The following is a 23,799-nucleotide window of genomic DNA, read 5'->3' as shown; positions in this document are numbered from 1 at the left end:
CACTGTTCATGTAAAGCTACAGCTGACACAGTGTGCATAGCTGAAGTGCATGGAGATAAGTGGTGGAATTCAAATCTGTCAAACACAACACAAACATGGCATGTTCTCTGATCAGTACATTTTAAGGCCAGGAGATACTATTAGGTCATCTAGTCTGACCTTCTCTTAATACAAGCTATACAGTTTCATCCAGTTACCATTGAAGTGAGCTGAATACCTTGTGTTTTGATGAAAATATCTTCCAGAAAGGCATCCAATGTTGCGTTGAAGACTTCAAGAGATGGAAAATTTATCACTTCCCTGGTTAGTTGGTAAACCTTTGCATCACCCTTACTGACCTATTCCCAGTGACATTTACTGGCTCCATGGTTAGAGAGTAGGGGCAGAGTTAAGCTTCCTTTTGCAGGTGTGGTGTATAGTTTATTTGCTGGTTGTCAGATGTTTTAACTTTCACCACTCTTCATATGCTGGAAGGACAAGAGGCAGAACTAGGCAACCTTAACACTGCTTTAATGTAGTTTATAGAATCATAGGACTGGAAGGGATCTTGAGAAGTCATCTAGTCCAGTGCCCTGCACCCAAGGCAGGACTAAGTATTATCTAGACCATCCCTGACAGGTGTTTGTCCAACATGCTCTTAAAAATCCCCAATGATGGCGATTCCACAACCTCCCTAGTCAATTTATTCCAGTGCTTAACCACTCTGAGTTAGGAAGTTTTTCCTAATGTCCAACCTAAGCCACCCTTGCTGCAATTTAAGCCCATTGTTTCTTGTCCTATTCTCAGAGGTTAAAAGGAACATTTTTTCTCCCTCCTCCTTGTAACAACCTTTTATGTACTTGAAAACAGTTATCACGTCCCCTCTCACTCTTCTCCAGACTAAACAAACCCAATTTTTCAATCTTCCCTTAAAGGTCTAGAAAACATGACCTGTGATCATTTTTGTTGCTCTTCTCTGGACTTCCTCTAATTTGTCCACATCTTTCCTGAAATGTGGTGCCCAGAACTGGACACAATACTCCAGTTGAGGCCATATCAATGTAGAGAAGAGTGGAAGAATTAATTCTCGTGTCTTGCTTACAACACTCCTGCTAATACATCCCGAATGATGTTTGCTTTTTTTGCAACACTGTTGACTCATATTTAGCTTGTGGTTCACTATAGCCCCCCAGATCCCTTTCTACAGTACTCCTTCCTAGGCAGTCATTTCCCATTTTGTATGTGTGCAACTGATTGTTCCTTCCTAAGTGGAGTACTTTGCATTTGTCCTTATTGAATTTCATCCTATTTACTTCAAACCATTTCTCCAGTTTGTCCAGATCATTTTGAATTATAATCCTATCCTGCAAAGCACTTGCAATCCCTCCCAGCTTGGTATCGTCTGCAAACTTTATAAGTGAACTCTCTATGCCATTATCTAAATCATTGATGAAGATATTGAACAGACCCGGATCCAGAACTGATCCCCGTGGGACCCCACTTGTTATACCCTTCCAGCATGACTGTGAACCACTTATAACTACTCTCTGGGAATGGTTTTCCAACAAGTTATGCATCCACCTTATAGTAACTCCATCTAGGTTGCATTTCCCTAGTTTATGAGAAGGTCATGTGAGACAGTATCAAAAGCTTTACTAAAATCTTTACTTATGGACATTTAATTTCCTAGATTTCGTTTAATTGGACTTTTGTTTCTATAACTGTCTACATTAGAGCTTTTGTGATTTTTTCACACCATTAACTGACAGAGCAATGCTGCAAAATGCGTAATTAGTCCCATATCTCCATGTAGATTTGAGACCACCTCAAAACATTGTTCTTAACACACAAATATTGATACAAGGACAAAACTTCTAAGAGAAACTGTTAGGGGGCTTATTCCTTCACCCACTTACTTCCCTGGTCCTTCTTGCATGAACAGAGAGCAACAATACCCGAAGTCCAAAGGTGCAAACAATTCAATGTTTATTGGGGTGAACTTCCAGCAAGCATGATTCCAGTTTCCTTCCTTAGTATCCTCCTTCCCAGCTCTGACCCACAGAGCCTTACACCTGTGTCCCTGTTCCCATTCCTACCCTTAGGAAAACATGATTCCAATTTTCTTACCCCCATTCCCTGTTCCCATCTCCCCCACACCCCCACCCAATTCCTCATTGACTACAGATTATATAGTAAAACTTGAGTTCTGCTTAGCTATACCTTAACCAATCATTTTCCTGAAATTTAACTAACCAATCCTAACATATTGTAACATGATTATGTAACCAATTATATCCTACCACCTTAATTAGTTTATACCCAGCAAAATTAATTATACAGCAGACAGGAACAATCACAGAACCAGAGAGATTATACAGACAAACAATAGCAAAGTGGGAACTATAATGACAAAACAATACCGAAGTGAGGATTTCACATCCCAGCTATTGATAAGTGAGTTCTTGCCAGACAGGATGCTATCAAACTAAGTTTCCTTTTACATTTTCTAGGCACTTCCCTTTCTCTGGAGGTGATAGGAATACAATTCTGTCCTGATAGTGCCTAACAGCTCAATAGCACCTTATTTCAATGTGACTGTTCGCTTCCTAGCTTATGGCTGCCTCTGCTGCTTAGCCAAAGGCCTTAGCCTAAGAACAGGGCCTCAGACTGTCACAGTAAGAGAAGGCCCTTACACCAGCAGATAGTGATTTTGATTCTCTCTTTTATACCTCTAGAACTAGCCAAGTGATAATACACCTAAATTCTTAAAGTACAGGCCTTTGCAGACAGGCCTGAATATCTTTATCCTAACAGAAACTCCTTCAGAATGTAAGCAAAATCCACAACACATTGTCAGAAAGTTGTCAGTGATAGGGCTCAGACTCAAATGTCTGATGTAGCTCAGGTTCAGTGGCCATGGCCAGACCAAGAGAACACGCTAATTACTGTGACATTAGATTGCTGGAAACACTCTAGCTGTTAAAAGACCTTCATCTTGTTGCACATGTGAATTTCAGTCGCTTTGACTCATCGTTGATATTGATATAATAAGTATTACAGAAACTTTGTGGAATGATGATAATCAGTGGGACATGGTAATACCAAGATTCAAACTAGATAGGAATGACAGAGTAGATTGTGCTGATGGGGCAGTGTCACTATATGTAAAAGAAAACAGTCAAATATAGTAAAACCAAGTTTAAATGAATGAAACTGTGCCATAAAATCAGATAGAAATTCCATGCTTGAATAATGAGAGTATGGCAGTAGGAATATGCCCAGGATGGTGATGGTAATTATGAGATGCTTAGGGAGATTAGAGAGGCTATAAAAATAGAAAACTCAGTAATAATTGGGGATATCAACTATCCCATGTTTACTGGGTACATGTCACCTCAGGACGGGATCCAGAGATAAAGCTTTTAGATACCATTAATGATTGAGCAGCTAGTCCTGGGAACCACAAAGGGAGAGGCAAGTCTTGATTTAGTCCTAAGTGGCACACAAGATGTGATCCAAAAGGTGAATACAGCTGAACCACTTAGTAATAGAGATGATAATGTAATTAAATTTAACATCCTTGGAGACGGTAGGGGGAATATGAAGAACTCCACCACAGGAAGCCATATAAACAAACTTGTTTGTCTTAGAGATTGGCTGAACCAGAAGTAGGACTGAGTGGACTTGTAGACTCTAAAGTTTTACATAACTGCACTCAAAAACAAAACAATGTAATAAAATATATATTTGTAAGTTGCACTTTCACGATAGAGATTGCACTACAGTACTTATGAGGTGAATTGAAAAATATTATTTCTTTTGTTTATCATTTTTACAGTGCAAATATTTGTAGTGAAAAATATAAAGTGAGCACTGTACACTTTGTATTCTGTGTTGTAATTGAAATCAATATATTTGAAAATGTAGAAGAACATTCAAAAATATTTAACAAATTTCAGTTGGCATTCTATTGTTTAACAGTGCATTTAAAATGGCGATTAATTGCGATTTTTTTAGTCACCCTTTTTTTGAGTTAATTGCATGAGTTAACTGTGATTAATCAACAGCCCTAATAGTAATGCAGGACTGGAAGAGACCTTGAAGGTCATCTAGTTCATTCCTTTGAGCTGAGGAAGGACTAAGTATTATCTAGGCCATCCCCTACAAGAGTTTTTCCAACCTGTTCTTAAAAACCTCCAGTGACAGAGATTCCACAACCAGCCTAGGTAATTTGTTCCACTGCTTAACGATTCTTACAGTTGTGAAGGTTTTACTAATGTCTAGCCTAAGTCTCTCTTGCTGCAATTCAAGCCCATTACTCCTTCTCCTGTCTCTTCAGCCAGGTCCTTAATGAGCTTCCTATGCAGCAATGGAGATTTAGGTTAGATATTAGGAAAAAGTTTCAATCTATAAGGGTAGTTATGCTGTGGAATAGGCTTCCAAGTGAAGTTGTGGATTCCCCATAATTGGACGTTTTAAAAAGCAGGTTAGACAAACACCTGTGAGGGATGGTCTAAGTTTACTTGGTCCTGTTGTTATCCGGGCTTTTCAGAACCCACAGCAGGGGCAACTTAACTATTTCACCCTATGTGGTGTCACTAATAAATCAATAGGAACACAGCAATTCTGTCTGATCCAGAATTAAATGCAAGGAAGCATGCTCTTGTCTAACACTGCAGTTTATTAGATTTAAGGAAACACAGACATAAGCAATAGGTTTAGAACATCCCAGATATTTACCTAACATCTGGAACAGTATTGAGTAATTATCAGCAGATTCACAATGGCCAGTTGCTCACCCACCGGGGAGAAAGGATATCAGGAAAAACATCTCCCAAGATAGCTTAAGAGGACAGCTCCAAAATACACTATATTATCTAGTCTTTTATAACTAACTTCTACAAAACACATAGGTCAGGGGTGGCCAACCTGTGGCTCCGGAGCCACATGCGGCTCTTCAGAAGATAATATGTGGCTCCTGCCAGGAGCTGACTCTGGGGGGAAAAATGGTGGGTGCTCAGCACCCTCCAGCAGCCCTATCAGCCCCCCGCCCCTCCCCCAATGCCTCCCACCTGCCGGCGCCCCCCCCCCCCATCAGCTCGTTCTATCTCCCACAATGCCTCCTGCCTGCCGGCGGCCCCCCCCCCAATCAGCACCTCCTCCCTCCCCCAATGCCTCCTGCCCACTGTGATCAGCTGTTTTGCGGTGTTCAGGAGCCTGGGGTGGGGGAAGGGCAGAGGAGTGAGGATGTGGCGTACTGTCCCCTTCCTCTCCTAGCGCCTCCTGCCTGCCACAATCAGCTGTTTCGTGGCATTGAGGAGGCTCTTGGTGGGGAGGGGAAGGGGTGAGGACATGATGCGCAGCCTCACCCCTCCCTCCCGCAGTGCTGCCGCCTCCTCCCTCCCTGTGCTCTTGCCCACCACGCTCAGCTGTTTTGCAATACGCAGGAGGCTTGGGTGGGGGGAGGAGTGACGACACAGCTCACTCGGGGGAGGGGGCAGGAAGAGGTGGGGTGGAGGTGGGTGTGGGAACTTGGGGAAAGGGGTGGAGTGGGGGATAGGGCCTGGGACACAGCTAGGGGTCCAGCACCCCCTGGCTGGCACCAGTGTCTCCTTGACTAAAGCACATGGTGACTAGCTGGTAGAAATTTTTAATCAAAATAAGAAAAGGAGTACTTGTGGCACCTTAGAGACTAACCAATTTATTTGAGCATAAGCTTTTGTGAGCTACAGCTCACTTCATCGGACGCATTCTGTGAGCTGTAGCTCACGAAAGCTTATGCTCAAATAAATTGGTTAGTCTCTAAGGTGCCACAAGTACTCCTTTTCTTTTTGCGAATACAGACTAACACGGCTACTACTCTGAAACCTGTCATTTAATCAAAATGTTTTACACCATCACCTCTGTAAAATCAGGATGGTAAATACCTTACAGGGTAATTAGATTCAAAACATAGAGAATCCCTCTAGGCAAAACCTTAAGTTACAAAAAGACATACAGACAGGAATAGTCATTCTATTCAGCACAGCTTATTTTCCCAGCCATTTAAAGAAATCATAATCTAACGCATATCTAGCTAGATTACTTACTAAGTTCTAAGACTCCATTCCTGTTCTGTCCCCGGCAAAAGCACCACACAGACAGCCCCAGACCCTTTGTTTTTCTCCCTCCTCCCAGCTTTTGAAAGTATTTTGTCTCCTCATTGGTCATTTTAGTTAGGTGCCAGCGAGGTTACCTTTAGGTTCTTAACCCTTTACAAGTGAAAGGATTTTTCCTCTGGCCAGGAGGGATTTTAAAGGGGTTTACCCTTCCCTTTATATTTATGACAAAGAGGAAGAGCCTTTGTCCACAGATCTCCAGGGCTCAGAGGAAAGAGAGATCCTGAGAGGCATCTGCACAGGTGAGGGGTCGTTAAACTGTGCCTGAAGGAAACTGCTCGGATTCCCAACAAAGACCTTGTGAGATCTCTGGGTTCAGGATTGTCCCCAGCAGGTGGCATATCCTCAGGGCAAATATTGCTCATAACTTCCTTCTTGGGCTTTCAAACAATTAAAAAAAAATTGTAATTAATCGTGGGGTTTAAAAAAAAGTTGTGATTTAATTCAGTTTTAATCACACTGTTAAACAACAATAAAATACCAACTGTGACAAAGTTCTTGGTGGGTCTTGTGCTTATTGGCAGATTTGCTCACCTTGGAGCTTCACAGCAGCCCTCAGCTTGGCCATTTTTCTGAACCCACGGTCCAGGTCAACTCCTCCGGTGTCTGACCAGGAGTTGGGAGGATTTGGGGGGAACCCGGGCCCACCCTCTACTCTGGGTTCCAGCCCAGGGCCCTGTGGAATACAGCTGTCTAGAATGCCTCCGGGAACAGCTGTGTGACAGCTACAACTCCCTGGGCTACTTCCCCATGGCCTCCTCCCAACACCTTCTTTATCCTTACCACAGGACCTTCCTCCTGGTGTCTGATAATGCTTGTACACCTCAGTCTATGTTCTCACTCTCAGCTCCTAGTGCCTCTTGCTCCCAGCTTCTCACACACACACCACAAACTGAAGTGAGCTCCTTTTTAAAACCCAGGTGCCCTGATTAGCCTGCCTTAATTGATTCTAGCAGCTTCTTGATAGGCTGATTAGAACACCTGCAGCCAGTCTTAATTGTCTCCAGAAGGTTCCTGATTATTCTGGAGCCTTCCCTGTTGGGAAACGGAATGTCCTTTGCTTGCTCCTCAGCTATCTGCTTTCTATTCTTTCCTAAAACCCCCTGGCCTGGATTTTTCTTACTTTTTGAACCTGCCTTAGTTTCCACCCCCCCCCCCCCAATTGGGCCAGACGCTTTTTTGTTTTCGTTTCGTTTTTCTGCCATTTCTCTGTTGCTGCTGAGTGCTGGTCAGCTGCCAAATTGGCACCAGCACCCCCCCCCCCCCATGCCTGTTCCCAGGCACAGCTATTTGCCTCAGCTGAAATCCCCGGGGGGGGGGGGGAGATTGCCGACCTGCCATCCGGAGAGGGGAGTGGAAGCCCCCAGACCCAGCCGTTTTGCTGTCAGCTTATTTTTGTAATTTTTTTCAGCCGGCCGGAAGCCTTGGAACACAGCCAACACAGCTGGAGAAGAAGATTTCAGAAGACAGGAGAAATAATCCGGGGAAGCTACAAATCATCGTGAAGGGGGCCGTAAGACTGAGTAATTTTCTGAATTATACTCTCGTGGGGGGGAGTTTGACTGTGGTTTACTTGCATTTGTGGCGGCACAGGGGGTGTGGCATGGAGCCCCCCCCCCCCCGATCCATCGGTGCCCACCCCCTCACCATTACTACAACTGTCATGGCACCCCCGCTGTCCTTCCCTGCTGGCAACCTGCCATCTCCCTTCGGATCCAGCTGTTCGCTTTGAACTTTGCCTTTCGGACCGGATATAACAGCCGACCAAACGAGACTCTTTGGACAAACGTGCGAGGGTCTGCGCCACCCCCCCCCCCGGATTGCTTATATCACAGCTTGCCCCTATTACCGGACCCTGATTTGTTTCCCCCCCCCCCTCCAAGTCCAACCCCTTCATCATTCCCCCCCCACCTGCAGCCCAGCAGGGAGGAGCGGTTACTCTGCTTCCCCCTCCCTCCTCCTCCTTCCGGTGTCTCCCTGTCTCTCCCTGCTCACAATGGCGGGGAATGAGAGGGGCGAGGCCCCTCCAACAAAATCAGTTGCCCTTCCCCCCCTGCCCGACCCCCAAGGTCCCCCCCCACTATTGTTAAGATACTTGCCACCCCCTCCGCTGGGGCACCGGCGGCAGGAGGCACCGGGGGATTGCTGCTGCTGCGCCCACCCCCCCCCCAGATTCTAGGAAACCCCCCCAGCTGGCCACAAGGGCCAGGGCGGGAAGAAAGGAAAGGGTCCCGCTAAAACCACTACACCCTCCATGGCAGGGGCTGCCCCCACCGCTGTGGCCTCGTCATCAACCGTGGCACCCCTCCCTGCGTTTCCCTCCACCAGCTCTGCGATTGTCCATCCTCCGGCCCCCAGGATGTATGCCTGGGCGGTGACGGGTTCCCCCCTGCCTGCTGCCTCGTCATCTCGCCCCGCGTCCGCCACCGTCACCAGCGGCCGAGGCCCTTTCCCCGCCTTGACCAGGAAGCACGGCGTCCGTTGCCTCCTGGTGCCCGCCTCGCCCCACGTGGAGACATACGTGCAGGCGTTGGCAAAGGTGGTAGGACCCACGGCTATTGGGGCGGCCTCCAAGATGTATGGGAAGGTCGTTTTTTTCTTAGCCTCGGAGGCTTCCGCCCAGGAGGTGGTGGAGAGCGGCCTGGCGGTGGAGGGGGATTTTGTCCCCCTAGAGCCGCTAGAAGACCTGGGCATTTGCCTCATCCTCACCTCCGTTCCTCCCTTCTTACCCAATGTTGCCCGCTCTCTCCACCCTGGGGAAACTTGTCTCTGTCATCAGCCCTCTCCCGTTGGGCTGCAAGGACCCCACCCTCCGTCACGTCCTTTCGTTCCGCCGGCAAGTGCAGCTTCTACCGCCGGCGGGGGCACGTGACGGAGAGGCGCTCGAGGGGTCTTTCCTAGTCCCCTACCAGGGAGCCCGCTATCGGGTCTTTTACTCCACCGGAGAGGCCCGGTGCTACCTCTGCCGCTCAGCGGGGCATGTCCGCAGAGACTGCCCTTTGGCCCGGGGGGGAGGGGCACCCGAAACCCCCGAGACCCGGCAGGACATCGGCCCCGTCGCTGCCGACGCCCCTGGCTGCCCGGCGCCTGAAACCAACCCTCCTCCTACTCGACCCATCGCTGCTCCCGTCTGGGCCCAAGAGATACCTTCCCTACAACGCCCGGGCGAGCAAGGGAGTTCCACCCTTGCTATTACCAATCCAGCAGAGCCTATGGAGGAGGGTGTGGCAAGAATATTACCAGGTATAGGAGAGGGCCCGCCGCAAGGAGAAACCCCCGCCCCTCATGCTGCCTCACCACTACCCCCCCGAACCCCTGAACCATCGCCTCCGCCCCCCGACATGACCCCTGCTAACCAACCCCCAGATGACACTATGGAGGACTGGACCCTAGTCCAGGGGAAGTGAGGCAAGCGGAAGGCTCGAGCTCCGCTGCATCCATCCGATGCAGAAGCCCCCCGGAAGATCAGGAAAGGAGGCACTGATATTGAGCCTCCCTCTACGGCCACGAGTGAGATCCGTCTGCTGGTGTCGGGAGGGGAAGACGGACTGGCATTGGAGGGCAGAATCCCCCCTCCATGGGAGACCCTCCCCTCCGAGACTCCTGAGGACGCCTTCTGCCTGGACACTACCTGAACCCCCCGTGGACCCCGAGGCGACCGTTGAGGCGGGCCCTAGAGGAGAGGCCCCGGGGTAGCAGGAGCTGGCCTCTCCCCCGTGTATGCGGAGATTGAGGCCCTAGATTTGACCCCGGTCACCCAGGGAGAGGATGATCTACTGCCGGCTGGCCTCGAGCTGGGCAACCTTACCCCAGCCCCCTTTTCCCCATGCTCCCTCCCCCTAATTGCCTTCCCGGGCGAGCACCCTGCAGAAGGTGGTCCACCACCTGATGCCATGGCCGCTAAGACCACCATGGAGCCAGTGCCTAGCCCTCTTTTACCCTTTAACCCTTGACTCTGCTCAGGAGGCACTTTCCTTTAGCTGCTTGCCTCCTGAACCCCAGAGCCTTACCCCTGACCCTGTCCCCACCCCTGTCACTGCCCAATTCCCGTCCTCCTGCAATGCTAATGCCACCCCGGGGTTATTTCCTTCCCACCTTTCGCAGATTCCCCCCAGGGAGCAGTCTTTGCACTTTCTAGTCGCGACCCATTAGGCGTTGCAATTTTCTCCCTGCCATCCCCTTCCACCCCAAGGCGTGAAATGAACTTAATAACCCCAGCCTGTCAGACGCCCCATCGGTGGTCCGCACCCTGTCTACCCGCCTTAGCGGACCACGAGGCTGTATTAAGAGTTCCACCAGGGAATACCCCGGAAATTGTAACCCCACCCCCCCATGAGCTGCGGCATGCACTACGGAAGTTCCTAGAACACACCCGTGGCGCCCGCAATAGGGTACAGCTGGCTCTTCAGCTATGGGGGGACTTTGACCAAATCCTCCAGGCCACAAGGACCCTTATACAGGAGGGCAGGGGGCAAGGAAGGCGCGGTGCTGCGGCCTACGAGCGAGCCTACGGCTTCCGACATGATCTACTCATCCACGGGATGGGTCACGGGTTGCTGTGCAACCCGCCGGGGGCCCTGAACACCCCCACCAACAAGAAATCCCCACTCCCCCAGCCCTCCGCATGACGCCTCTTATTATTGCAACCCTGAATACCAGGGGCTGTAGGATGGCTCTCCGCAGGTCCCAGGTGCTCTCTGACCTTCAGGAAGGGGGGTACTCTGTAGTTTTCCTGCAGGAGACCCATACGGACCCGACTGCCGAGGACAGGTGGCGGCTGGAGTGGGGGGATGGGGCATACTTTAGCCACTTCTCGACTTGGCAAGCTGGAGTGGCGACCCTGTTCTCCCCCAACCTACGGCCTGAGGTACTAGGGGTCACTGAGGCCGTGCCAGGCCACCTGCTGCACCTTCGAGTCCGTATGGAGAGGCTCGTGGTCAATCTTGTTAACATCTATGCCCCGCAAATCAGCTCAAGGCTGCCACAATTCTATCAGCGGGTATCCGACTTTCTCGGCACCCTAGATTCGCACGAGTGCCTGGTCCTGGGAGGGGACTTTAACACCACCCTCGAGGAACGGGACCGCTCAGGGGCCGAGCCGAGCCCGGCCGCCGCGAATATTCTCCGAGGGATAGTTGAACATCACTCCCTAGTGGACGTCTGGCATGACCATCAACCAGATGACACTTCCACGTTCACTTTTGTCCGGGTGGAGGTCATCAGTCACACCACTCTCGGTTGGACCGTATTTACTTATCCCGTTTCCATCTTTCACAGGCCCACTCCTCCGCCATTTGGCCAGCCCCATTCTCCGACCATCACTTAGTCACCATAACGGTCTCCCTCCGTGCAGAGAGACCGGGGCCGGCCTATTGGCACTTTAACAACAGCCTGTTGGAGGACGAGAGCTTCGTGACGTCCTTCCGGGAGTTTTGGCTGGCCTGGCGAGAGCAGTGGCGTGCCTTTCCCTCGCTGCAGCGATGGTGGGATCTCGGGAAGGTGCGCGCCAAGCTCTTCTGCCGTGACTACACTTGGGGCACCAGCCGACGGCGAAATGCAGCGAAAGAGCAGTTGGAACGGGAAGTCTTAGAGATGGAGAGGCGCCTGGCCGCCAACCCCGAGGACCCGTCTCTCTGCGGAGCGTGCCGGGAGAAGCGGGAGGAGCTCCGGGCCCTCAAGGACCACCGGGCCCGAGGTGCCTTCGTTCGGTCCCGCATCCGCCTCCTTCGGGAGATGGACCGCGGCTCCCGCTTCTTCTATGTCCTGGAGAAAACGAGGGGGGCCAAGAAACACGTCACCTGCCTTCTTGCGGAAGACGGAACCCCCCTCAAGGATCCGGAGGAGATGTGTGGGAGGGCCCGTGACTTCTACACAAGCCTTTTCTCCCCGGATCTGACCGATCCTGGTGCTTGCTGGGTGCTCTGGGAGGAACTCCCCACGGTCAGCGTGGGCGACCGAGACCGACTAGAGCTGCCTCTCACCCTGGCCGAGTTCTCGGAAGCCATCCATCACATGACCATCAATAAATCTCCGGGCATGGACGGGCTGACCGTGGAGTTTTACCTCACGTTCTGGGACATCCTCGGCCCAGACCTAGTCACCGTCTGGGCTGAGTCCTTGCAGAGCGGGGTCCTCCCTCTGTCGTGCAGGCGTGCGGTGCTCGCCTTGTTGCCGAAGAAGGGGGAACCTCCGCGATATCTCCAGTGGTAGATACGCTGGAGGGGAGGGATAGGATACAGAAGGACCTAGACAAATTGGAGGATTGGGCCAAAAGAAATCTGATGAGGTTCAATAAGGATAAGTGCAGGGTCCTGCACTTGGGACGGAAGAACCCAATGCACAGCTACAGACTAGGGACCGAATGGCTAGGCAGCAGTTCTGCGGAAAAGGACCTAGGGGTGACAGTGGACGAGAAGCTGGATATGAGTCAGCAGTGTGCCCTTGTTGCCAAGAAGGCCAATGGCATTTTGGGATGTATAAGTAGGGGCATAGCGAGCAGATCGAGGGACGTGATCGTTCCCCTCTATTCGACATTGGTGAGGCCTCATCCGGAGTACTGTGTCCAGTTTTGGGCCCCACACTTCAAGAAGGATGTGGATAAATTGGAGAGAGTCCAGCGAAGGGCAACAAAAATGATTAGGGGACTGGAACACATGAGTTATGAGGAGAGGCTGAGGGAGCTGGGATTCTTTAGCCTGCAGAAGAGAAGAATGAGGGGGGATTTGATAGCTGCTTTCAACTACCTGAAAGGGGGTTCCAAAGAGGATGGCTCTAGACTGTTCTCAATGGTAGCAGATGACAGAACGAGGAGTAATGGTCTCAAGTTGCAGGGGGGGAGGTTTAGATTGGATATTAGGAAAAACTTTTTCACTAAGAGGGTGGTGAAACACTGGAATGCGTTACCTAGGGAGGTGGTAGAATCTCCTTCCTTAGAGGTTTTTAAGGTCAGGCTTGACAAAGCCCTGGCTGGGATGATTTAACTGGGAATTGGTCCTGCTTTGAGCAGGGGGTTGGACTAGATGACCTTCTGGGGTCCCTTCCAACCCTGATATTCTATGATTCTATGATCTACGAAACTGGCGTCCCGTCTCACTCCTTAGCACGGATTACAAAATCGTAGCGAAAGCAATCTCGCTGCGTCTAGGGTCTGTGATGGCGGACGTGATTCACCGAGGCCAGACCTATACTGTCCCGGGTCGCAGCATTTTTGACAACCTATTTCTAGTCCAAGACCTTTTGGAACTCGGGCGGAGAGATGGTCTGTCGTTCGCCCTCTTGTCTCTTGATCAGGAGAAGGCGTTCGATAGAGTAGACCATGGGTACCTCCTGAGCACTCTGCAGGCGTTTGGATTCGGACCTCAGTTTGTGAGTTTTCTCCGGGTGCTGTATGCCTCCGCAGAGTGTTTGGTTAGGCTCAACTGGACCCTGACTGAACCGGTCCGCTTTGGGCGAGGAGTGCGGCAGGGGTGCCCCCTCTCGGGCCAGTTGTACGCTCTGGCGATCGAGCCTTTCCTCTGTCTCCTCCGCAGGAGGATGACAGGGTTGGTGCTGCGGGAGCCGGAGCTGCAGCTGGTCCTGTCGGCATACGCTGATGACGTACTCCTCGTGGTCCAGGACCCGGGCGACTTGGCCTGACATGCCTCCACTCGTGCCATCTATTCGGCAGCTTCCTCCGCCCGAGTCAACTGGGTCAAGAGCTCTGGTTTAGCAGTGGGGGACTGGCGGCAGGTGAGCTCCCTCCCACCCGCGCTTCAGACCATCCGGTGGAGTGCGGGTCCACTGCTCTATCTCGGCATTTACCTTTCCGCCACGCACCCTTCCCCGCCGGAGAACTGGCAAAATTTAGAGGCCGGGGTGATAGAGCGGATCCGGAAATGGACGAGGCTACTCCAATGTCTCCCCCTCCGAGGGAGAGCACTGGTGCTTAACCAACCAGTCCTGTCCACGCTCTGGTACCGGCTCAACACCGTGGCCCTGGCCCCGGGTTTCCTGACCCACCTCCGGAGATTGATTCTAGAGTTCTTCTGGTCAGGAATGCACTGGGCCCCTGTTGGAGTTCTTCATCTACCCCTGAAGGAAGGAGGGCAGGGCCTGAAGTGTCTGTACGCTCAGGTCCGCGTTTTCCACCTCCAGGCCCTGCAGAGGCTCTTCTATAGTGCAAGTAGTTCGGCATGGAGCATACTGGCGCACGTCTTCCTGCGCCGCGTCCAAGGGCTCCGATACGACCGGCAGCTCTTTTATTTTTGTCCGAGGGGTTTTCCGTGAGACCTCTCCGGGCTGCCGGTCTTCTACCAGGACCTCCTCCGGACCTGGAAACTGTTTCTAACGACCAGGTCCGTGGCGGCCACTGTGGGAGCAGATCTCCTCACGGAGCCCCTGCTAGACAACCCCCAGCTCCGTGTGCAGGTGGCGGAGTCCCACTCGGTGCGCCGGAGGTTGGTCCTGGCGGAAGTCACGAGGGTTGGAGACCTCCTGGACTACGACCGGAGAGACTGGCTGGATCCCCTGACGCTCGCTCGGTGCATGGGGCTTTCCAGCCCCCGTACCCCCCGGCGCGTACTTTAGGAGGTGAAGGCCGCCTTGACCCCTGCTGCTCGGGCTTATGTCAACCGAGCCTTGCGCGAGGGCACACCCCGCCCATCCTCCACCCCAGGCCCGCCGGACCTTTCCATTGGGCCCCTACCCCGTAGATCCCAACAAACCCCTCACCCTTTCACTGCAAGCTGGCTGCATGAACTGCAGCCGGTCAGTTTTCAAATTGCACCACGGAAATATTTATACACACTCACGCTTCACACCCTTCACGCCCACACCCTGGTGTCCCACCCTGATACAAAGTGGCGGGACCTCCTGCCACCTTTGGAGGGTGAGCAACCTCAATGGGCCAGCCTGTATTCCACCTTGGTCCCGAGGCCCGTCAGGGACATCAGTTGGTGGCTCCTTCACAGAGCTGTGAGCACGGGCGTGTTTTTCTGACACGGTTTACCCCCATCCCGGATACTTGCCCTTTTTGTTATGTGAGGGAAACCCTGGCGCACGTACATTTAGAGTGTTCCAGATTGCAGCCCCTTTTCTGGCTCCTCACAAATATTCTATTGCGCTTTTGGCTTCATTTCTCCCCTCACCTTTTTATCTATACACTTCCCATCCATGGCCCCACAAAGTCACGGGATCTCCTGGTCAACCTTCTCCTAGCTTTAGCTAAAACAGCCATTTATAAAACCAGAGAGAGGAGGTTGGCCCATGAAACGTCCTGCGATTGTAGGGCCTTTTTCCGATCCTCAGTACACTCACGTATCCGGGCGGAGTTCCTCTGGGCGGCGTCCACCGACTCCCTTGACACTTTTGAGGAGCGGTGGGCGCTGTCTGGGGTTCTCTGCTTGGTGACCCTGTCCGGTTCCCTCCGTCTGACCCTTTGATTGAGGGGAAGAGCGAGAGACGCCAGCCCCAGCTGTTGCCGCTGTGGATACCATCATTACTGTCATGTAGGAGGGGTCCTATAATACATGGGTGTCTACCCCCCCCACCCCTAAACCGCCCACCCCGCAGCAGTGCCCATCTTGCCGGGCACTCTTAGGAGAGGGATAATCGGTGACACTGGGCTCGGCACTAGGTAACTCGAGGGGGTGGAAGACCACGAGTGTCGAGGAAGCCCCCTGGCTCTGGGCCCAGGCTAGCCTGGACACTTCTCCCTCCTGAAAGCTGCTGTGTTATACCTTCTTTTTGCATTGTTTTGTTTCCTTTGGTAATTTTGTAAGTGTTACCAATAAACTTCTTTTCTGTTTTTAAAAAAAAAAAAAAAAAAGCCTTCCCTGTTGGGAAACGGGACGTCCTTTGCTTGCTCCTCAGCTATCTGCTTTCTATTCTTTCCTAAAGCCCCCTGGCCTGTGGATTTTTCTTACTTTTTGAACCTGCCTTAGTTCCCCCCTCCGACCGGGCCAGACGCTTTTTTGTTTCGTTTTGTCTTTCTGCCATTTCTCTGCTGTTGCTGAGTGCTGGTCAGCTGCCAATGTACTGCCAGCACCCGCCCCCCCCACGCCTGTTCCCGGGCACAGCTATTTGCCTTAGCTGAAACCCCTGGAGGAGGGGGGGAAGATTGCCGACCTGCTATCCGGAGGGGGGAGTGGAAGCCCCCAGACCTCATCATTTTGCTGTCAGCTAATTTCTGTAATTTTTCACAGCCTGCCGGAAGCCTTGGAACACAGCCAACACAGCTGGAGAAGAAGATTTCAGAAGACAGTAGAAATAACCCAGGGAAGCTACAAATCATCGTGAAGGGGGCCGTAAGACTGAGTAATTTTTTGAATTTTACTCTCATGGGGGGAGTTTGACTGTGTTTTAATTGCGTCTGTGGTGGCACAGGGGGTGTGGCACGGAGCTGCCCCCCGATCCATCGGTGCCCCTAACCCCCCCCCCCATTACTACAACTGTCACGGCCCTCCCGCCGTCCGTCCCTGCTGGCAACCTGCCATCTCCCTTCGGATCTAGCTGTTTGCTTTGAACTTTGCCTTTCGGACCGGACTTAACAGCTGACCAAACGAGACTCTTTGGACAGACGTGCGTGGGTCTACACACCCCCCCGGACTGCTTATTTCACAGCTTGCCCCTATCACCGGACCCCAATTTCTGTTATTCCCCCCTCCCAGTCAACCCCATTTGGCATTTCCGCCCCACCCCACCTGCAGCCCAGCAGGAAGGAGTGGTTAATCTGCTTCCCCCTCCCCCCTCCTCCTTCTGGTGTCTCCCCGTCTCTCCCTGCTCACAATGGTGGGGAATGAGAGGGGCGAGGCTGCCCCCACATCGTCATCGACCGTGGCGCCCCTCCCTGCGTTGCCCTCCACCAGCTCTGCGAATGTCCCTCCCCCGGCCCCCAGGACGTATGCCCGGGCAGTGACGGGCTCCCCCCCTGCCTGCCGCCTCGTCATCTCGCCCCCCCCGCCTCCGCTACCATCAGCAGCGGCCGGGGCCCTTTTCCCACCTTGACCAGGAGGCACGGTGTCCGTTGCCTCCTGGTGCCCGCCTCGCCCCACGTGGAGACATACATGCAGGCGTTGGCGAAGGTGGTAGGACCCACGGCTATTGTGGCAGCCTCCAAGATGTATGGGAAGGTCGTTTTTTTTCTTAGCTTTGGAGGCTGCCACCCAGGAGGTGGTGGAGAGGGGCCTGGCGGTGGGGGAGGTGTTTGTCCCCGTAGAGCTGCTAGAAGACCTGGGCGTTTGCCTCGTCCTCACCTCCGTTCCTCCCTTTTTGCCCAATGTTGCCCTGTTACCCGCTCTCTCCACCCTGGGGAAACTTGTCTCTGTCATCAGCCCTCTCCCGTTGGGCTGCAAGGACCCCACCCTCCGTCACGTCCTTTCGTTCCGCCGGCAAGTGCAGCTTCTACCGCCGGCGGGGGCACGTGACGGAGAGGCGCTCGAGGGGTCTTTCCTAGTCCCCTATCAGGGAGCCCGCTATCGGGTCTTTTACTCCACCGGAGAGGCCCGGTGCTACCTCTGCCGCTCAGCGGGGCATGTCCGCAGAGACTGCCCTGTGGCCCGGGGGGGAGGGGCATCCGAAACCCCCGAGACCCAGCAGGACATCGGCCCCGTCATTGCCGACGCCCCTGGCTGCCCGGCACCTGAAATCAACCCTCCTCCTACTCAACCCATCGCTGCTCCTGTCCGGGCCCAAGAGATACCTTCTCTACAACACCCAGGCGAGCAAGGGAGTTCCACCCTTGCTATTACCCTTGCGTTGTTTTGTTGCATAGTTTGTTTTGTTTTCTTTAGTAATTCTTTGCAAGCATTACACAATTAAATTCTTTTCTATTTCAAAAAAAAACAAACCCCTTCCCTGTTACTTACCCAGGGAAAAGGGACCTACTTAGCCTGCTCTCCTGCTGCTGCCCTCTGGCCTGGTCTTTCCTTGCTTTTGCCCCTGCTTTCGGCTTCCCCCGACCGGGCCAGATGCTCTCCCCTCTTTCTTTTCTTTTTGTTGTTTTTTTTCTTTCTCCGCTGTTGCTAGAGTGCTGGCTGGCTGCCGGCTGGCTGTTAGCACCCCCCCCCCCCCCGCCTGCCCTCGGACGCTGCTGCCGCTCCAGCTGAAACCCACCCCCGAGAGAGGGCGGAGCTGCCGGCCTGCTTCCCCGGAGGGGGGGAGTGGAAGGACCGAGCCCCCAGACCCAGCCGCTTGCTGTTTGTCTGTGGACCCATCTCCGGCTGAGAGAATTTCTTATCATCTGCTCCGGCATCCCTGGAATGTGAAAAAGAAAGCCCGGAACAGACAGAGAAACAGCTGTCTACTGGAGGAACACCGCCCGGGGAATCTACAAATCGCCGTGGAGGGGGCCCAAGACTGAGTAACTTTCGAACTGTGCTCTCATGTGGGGGGAGGCCTTGACTGTGTTGTGACTGTGTTTGTAGGGACACAGGGGGTGTGACATGGAGCTGCCCCCCGATCCATCTGTGTCCTCCCAACCCCCACACTACTATCCTCATCACTGCCCCCTCCATCATCATTGCTGGCTGTTTAACGTCTGCCTCTGGACTTAGCTGCTCGCCCTGATTCCACTGTGTTGGCCAGAAGCACCAGCCAACCAAACAGGACTCTCTGGACAAGCGTACGGTGGTTCATGTGCCCCCCCCCGAACTGCCCATCCCACAGCCTGTCCCTTTTTACCTGACCCCAAATCCTGTTAACCACCTGCCACCACCCCTGCTGGGGCATCGGCAATGGAGGGCACCGGGGTGACGTCCGCCGGTGCCATGCCCACCGCCTCCCCAGACTCTAGGGGAGCCCCCCCAGCCGGCGGGAAAGATGAGGGCAAGAAGAAGGGAAAGGGCCCCGCTAAAAACACCAGGCTCTCCGTGGCAGGGGCCACCCCCACTGCTACGGCCCCACCACCGACCACGGCGTCCCTCCCCACTGCCCCCTCCACCGGCTCTGCGGGTGTCTCTCCCTCACCCCCCCAAGGACGTATGCCCGGGTGTTGTACCTGAAAGGCTAGTTGTGGATGTTACCCAGAGTAAGCACATTTGAAATACAGATACATAGTCAAAATTCATAACTCCAGATATAAAATTGATACGCACATACAAACAGGATATTCATATTCAGAAAATCATAACTTTTCCATAGATAGCTCACAAGACACACCTTGTACCAGATGCATCATTATTATGTCACAATCATATCATAATTATAGAACTATGATTAATATGGGGGGCAGTGTCACACAAGGTATTTACGTGCCAGAGATGCAAAACATTCGTATGCCCCTTCAGGTTTTGACTTCTTGTCATTTTTACCATGCAAATATTTGTAATAAGATAATATTAAGTGAGCAACTGTGCAACTTGTATTCTGTGTTATCACTGAAATCAAAATATAGGAAAACGTAAAAAAACATCCAACATATTTATAGTAAATTCAAATTGTGTGACAGGGACGGGCCAGATGGCTATAGGAGAGTAATTTTTTTTTAAGCAAAAGATGCTTTTTTTGCATAACACACTTACAAAGTAAACACAGCAGCATATGCAATGTGTAACACAGCAACCAATCACAATTGTTTTCTTATTAGCTTCAGGGGAGGGAAGTGTTCAAGCTTGCCTGGGCCCAGAGCGGGGGGCTTCCTCGACTCAAGTGGTCTTCCACCCTTCCGAATTACCTGGGGGCCCAGAGTGAGGGGGCTTCATCGACTCTCGTGGTCTTCCACCCCCTTGGGTTACCTGGCGCCACACCTGAGTGTCACCAACAATTCCCTCCTCAGAAAGCACCCAACAAGAGGGGCAGGCTGTGGGGTGGACAATCTGGGGGGGGGGGAAGTGCACCCACGTGTGAAAGGATCCCTCTAAGGTGGTGGTGTCCGCAGCAGCAATGGCTGGGGCTGGGGTCTCTTACTCTCTCCCCCAATCAAAGGGTCAGACAAAGGGACCCGGATGGGGACACCGAGCAGAGAACCTTGGACAGTGCCCACCGCTCCTCAAAAGCATCAAGGGAGTGGGTGGACGCCGCCCAGAGGAACTCCGCCTGGATACGTGAATGGACTGAGGATCAGAAAACGGCCCCACAGTCACAGAAAACTCCATTGGCCAACCTCCTCTCTCTGGTTTTATAGATGGCCGTTTTAGCCAGGGCCAGGAGGAGGTTAACTAGGAGATCCTGCGACTTTGTGAGGCCACGGATGGGGAGTGCATAAATAAAAAGGTGACGGGAAAAATGCAACCAAAAACGTAATAGGAGATTTGTGAGGAGCTGGAACAGGGGCTGCAGCCTGGCGCACTCCAAATATACGTGCGCCAGGGTTTCCCTCACTCCACAAAGGGGACAAGTATCTGGGACGGGGGTGTACCGCGCCAAGTACGTGCCCGTACTCACAGCTCCAAGAAGGAACCGCCAACTGATGTCCCCGACGGACCTCGGAACCAAGGTGGAAGGTCAGTATGCCAATTTTCTTGATCGTAGAGTTTGTCTGGAGGAGACGGAGATTGATGAGTTGACCATCCATATGACACTCAATCCCAATTCCGTCAGGAAGGCGGTCACGGATGAGAATCAGGGTTGTGGCAAGGTAAATGGAGAAGAGTGTTGGAGCAATGACACAGCTCTGCTTGACACTGGTGCAAACGGTGAATGATTCTGTCTCTGAGCTGTTGCACAAAATGGTGGCAGTCATCCCATCATGGAGTCATCTGATGATGAAAATGAATTTCTGTGGACAGACACAACACCTTCCATAGGACATCATGATTGATAAGAGTCAAAGGCCTTGGTTAGGTCTATGAATACCATGAACAATTCCTGGTGTTGCTCTCTGTACTTCTCCTGAATCTGTCACGCCACAAAGATCATGTTGGTTGTGCCATGGATGGCCTGAAGCCACCCTGTGATTCAGGGAGGAGTTCCTCAGCAAAGGAGAGGAGGTGGTTTTGTAGGATCCGGGCAAGAATCTTCCCTGCGATGGAGAGGAGAGCTATATCTCTATAGTTCCTGCACAAAGATTTGTCCCCTTTCTTGAATATTGTAATAATGTTAGCATTCTTAAAGTCAGGTGGAATTTCTTTGCAGGTCCAGATTTTTTGAGGAGTTGGCAAAGTTTGTGCTGGAGCATAGTTCTACCAGCTTTAAAAACCTCAGCTGGCATGCCATCTGGGCCTGGAGCCCTGTGATTTTTTTGTCTGGGTGATGGCATGCTGGACTTCCTCTGGTTATGGGGGGATCAGCAAGGTGTTCCATTGCTGAGAGTTGTGGAATAAACTCGATGTTGTCTTCAGAGACCCATGGATTTGTGGTTTAGTAGCCTCTCAAATTGCTCCTTCCAGCATTGTTTAATGGCTGCACTGTCCTTGACGAGGGTGAAGCCATCCTGAGAACGTAAGGGGGTTGGGCCTTTGGAGCTTGGCTCATATATAGCTTTGGTTGCTTGAAAGCAGCTGCTTGTGTCATCCTGGTCTACGAAACCCTGGATCTCAGAGGCCTTCTCTTGCTGCCACTTGTTTTTGACGTCACGTAGCTTCCTTTGGACTTTGGCTTTAAGCAGGTGATAGGCCTCATGTTTTCTTTTGTTAGAGGAATCATTTTGACAGTTACAAAATTAATTTCTTTTCTGTGAATTATTGCTAGGATTTCCTTGTGGTTTTTATCAAACCAGTCTTGGTGCTAAAGAGTGGAATACCCTATGGTTTCAGCACATGCATTACAGAATCATAGAATCGTAGAATTGTGAATGTGTTTTTAAGTTGATCCCAGTGCTCTTGAAGGTCAATGATGTTGTCAGGCAGTTTAGAGAGTTTCTCAGACAGATGTTGCTGGAACGTCTCACAACTGGCTTGGTTTTCAAGTGCTTTGATGTTGTACTGCTTTCACTTAGTCTTGGGGTGTTTGCAGTATTGTGGAGCGAGCCGAAGGTACATGACTGATCTTACTAATCCATGGTCCATCCAACAATGATCGGTACCTCTCATAGCTTTTGTTATATGGACATCGGTATAGTCTCGGGCTCTGCTATAACGTAGTCAAGGAGGTGCCAATGTTTGGACCAAGGATGTTTCCAGGTGGTCTTAAATGTGTTCTTATTGGAACAAGGAGGTTAGTCTGGCCTCTGATTGATACATGGCTAGATTTACCTTGCTGCATCTTCTCTGTGAGTGACTGCAGTGTGACCTAGAGGAATGAGTCCCCTAGATGAGGGAGGGGGGGAAGCAAATGAGTACAAAACAAATCTGGTCTATTTCTTGTTTTGATCCACTCCATCTATCTTTTACATCTTTGGCTGGCAGCAGACGGTGCAGAAGGACTGCATGCCATCCACATCTCATGGCTGCCTGGCAGAAGATAATGCAATAGGACTGCTAGCAATCCGTATTGCCTGCCTGCTCACCATAAGATGGTTCAATAGGACTGACTGCAGGACTAAAGAGAATGACCTGGTCAAGTCACTCCAAATTTAGTCCCTGCGCCCATGTCTGCCTAGGCGCTCCTGGCCGACGTGGCCAGGAGCATCTCAGACATGACAATGATGGCTACCAGTCATATTGCACCATCTGCTGCTAGAAGGCAATGGGTTGCTGCTTCTGTGTAGCAATGCAGTACCACGTCTGCCAGCACCCAGGAGACATAGGGTGACGGTTACCTGAGCGGGCTCCATGCTTGCCATGGTATGGCGTCTGCACAGGCAACTCAGGAAAAAAGGTGCAAAACGATTGTCTGCCCTTGCTTTCACGGAGGGAGGGAGGGAATGGGGGCCTGACGATATGTACCCAGAACCACCCGTGACAATGTTTTAGCCCCATCAGGCATTGGGATCTCAACCCAGAATTCCAAGGGGTAGCAGAGACTGCGGGAACTGTGGGATAGCTACCCAGAGTGCAACACTCCGGAAGTCGACACTTTCCTCGGTACTGTGGAAGCCTTCCGCCAAGTTAATGCACTTAATGCACTTAGAGCATTTTCTGTGGGGACACACACACTCGAATATATAAAACCGATTTCTAAAAAAACAACTTCTATAAATTTGACATTATTCCATAGTGTAGACATACCCTTAGACTACTTAGCCACACTACCAGCTGTAGCAAAAAACAGCTGCTTTGTCTTCTCTCTGTGAGGGCTTATCTGCACCACCAAATTAGGTCAACACTGTAGAGTGGAGGAGGGTACCCGCAGCAACTCGGGGGATGGGGGGTTCTCACAGCAGAAAACATTTCTTCCTTGCAAAGATGCAGCAGACAATCTCATAGTACCTGGGGAGACAGGTCAGGTTGCTGGGAAGGTAACAGGATATTGGGAATCATCAGGAAAGGGATAGATAAGAAGACAGAAAAGATCTGATTGCCTCTATATCAATCCATGGTACGCTTCCAGCTGTCACTCCATCTGTCTGGGAGGGAGGCCATGCCCCTTGCAACAAGTCCTCTGGAAGGGCACAGTTCAGGGGAGAATTAGCACAGGGGTCTCCGCCACTCTGTGGGATAGCACAGGACTGAGGGTAGGGGGCACCAAACAGTTGGAGGGCTCTGGCCTACAATCAGGGTAGGGCAGCAGTGTCCATAAGCCCGAGCCCTCAGGCAGATCAGAGCAGCAAGCAATCAGGAGGTTCTGGCCTGTGTTCTGGACAGAGCAGTAGCGAGTCTATATGCCCAGGCCCTATGAAAAGGGAGGGGCTCATGCCTCTGTAGCAGGA

The 23,799-nt window shown here is 51.9% G+C and overlaps 1 long non-coding RNA gene across 1 annotated transcript in view; it reads left to right on the top strand.

Annotated features, from left to right (window-relative positions):
* Window positions 1–17,809, top strand: part of LOC140901720 (uncharacterized) — a 36,344-nt gene extending 18,535 nt beyond the window's left edge. Inside the window, exons 3-4 of the long non-coding RNA XR_012155941.1 lie at window positions 7,549–7,660; window positions 16,319–17,809. This is a non-coding gene — a long non-coding RNA (uncharacterized lncRNA). The remainder of the gene's footprint in view (window positions 1–7,548; window positions 7,661–16,318) is intronic.
* Window positions 17,810–23,799: the final 5,990 nt, after the last annotated feature.

Source organism: Lepidochelys kempii, chromosome 22 (genome assembly GCF_965140265.1).
Source record: "Lepidochelys kempii isolate rLepKem1 chromosome 22, rLepKem1.hap2, whole genome shotgun sequence".
In the NCBI taxonomy this organism is placed as follows: Eukaryota; Metazoa; Chordata; order Testudines; family Cheloniidae; genus Lepidochelys; species Lepidochelys kempii.
Note: the sequence above shows the minus strand (reverse complement) of the source record. Positions and strands in the feature narration are given on the sequence as shown.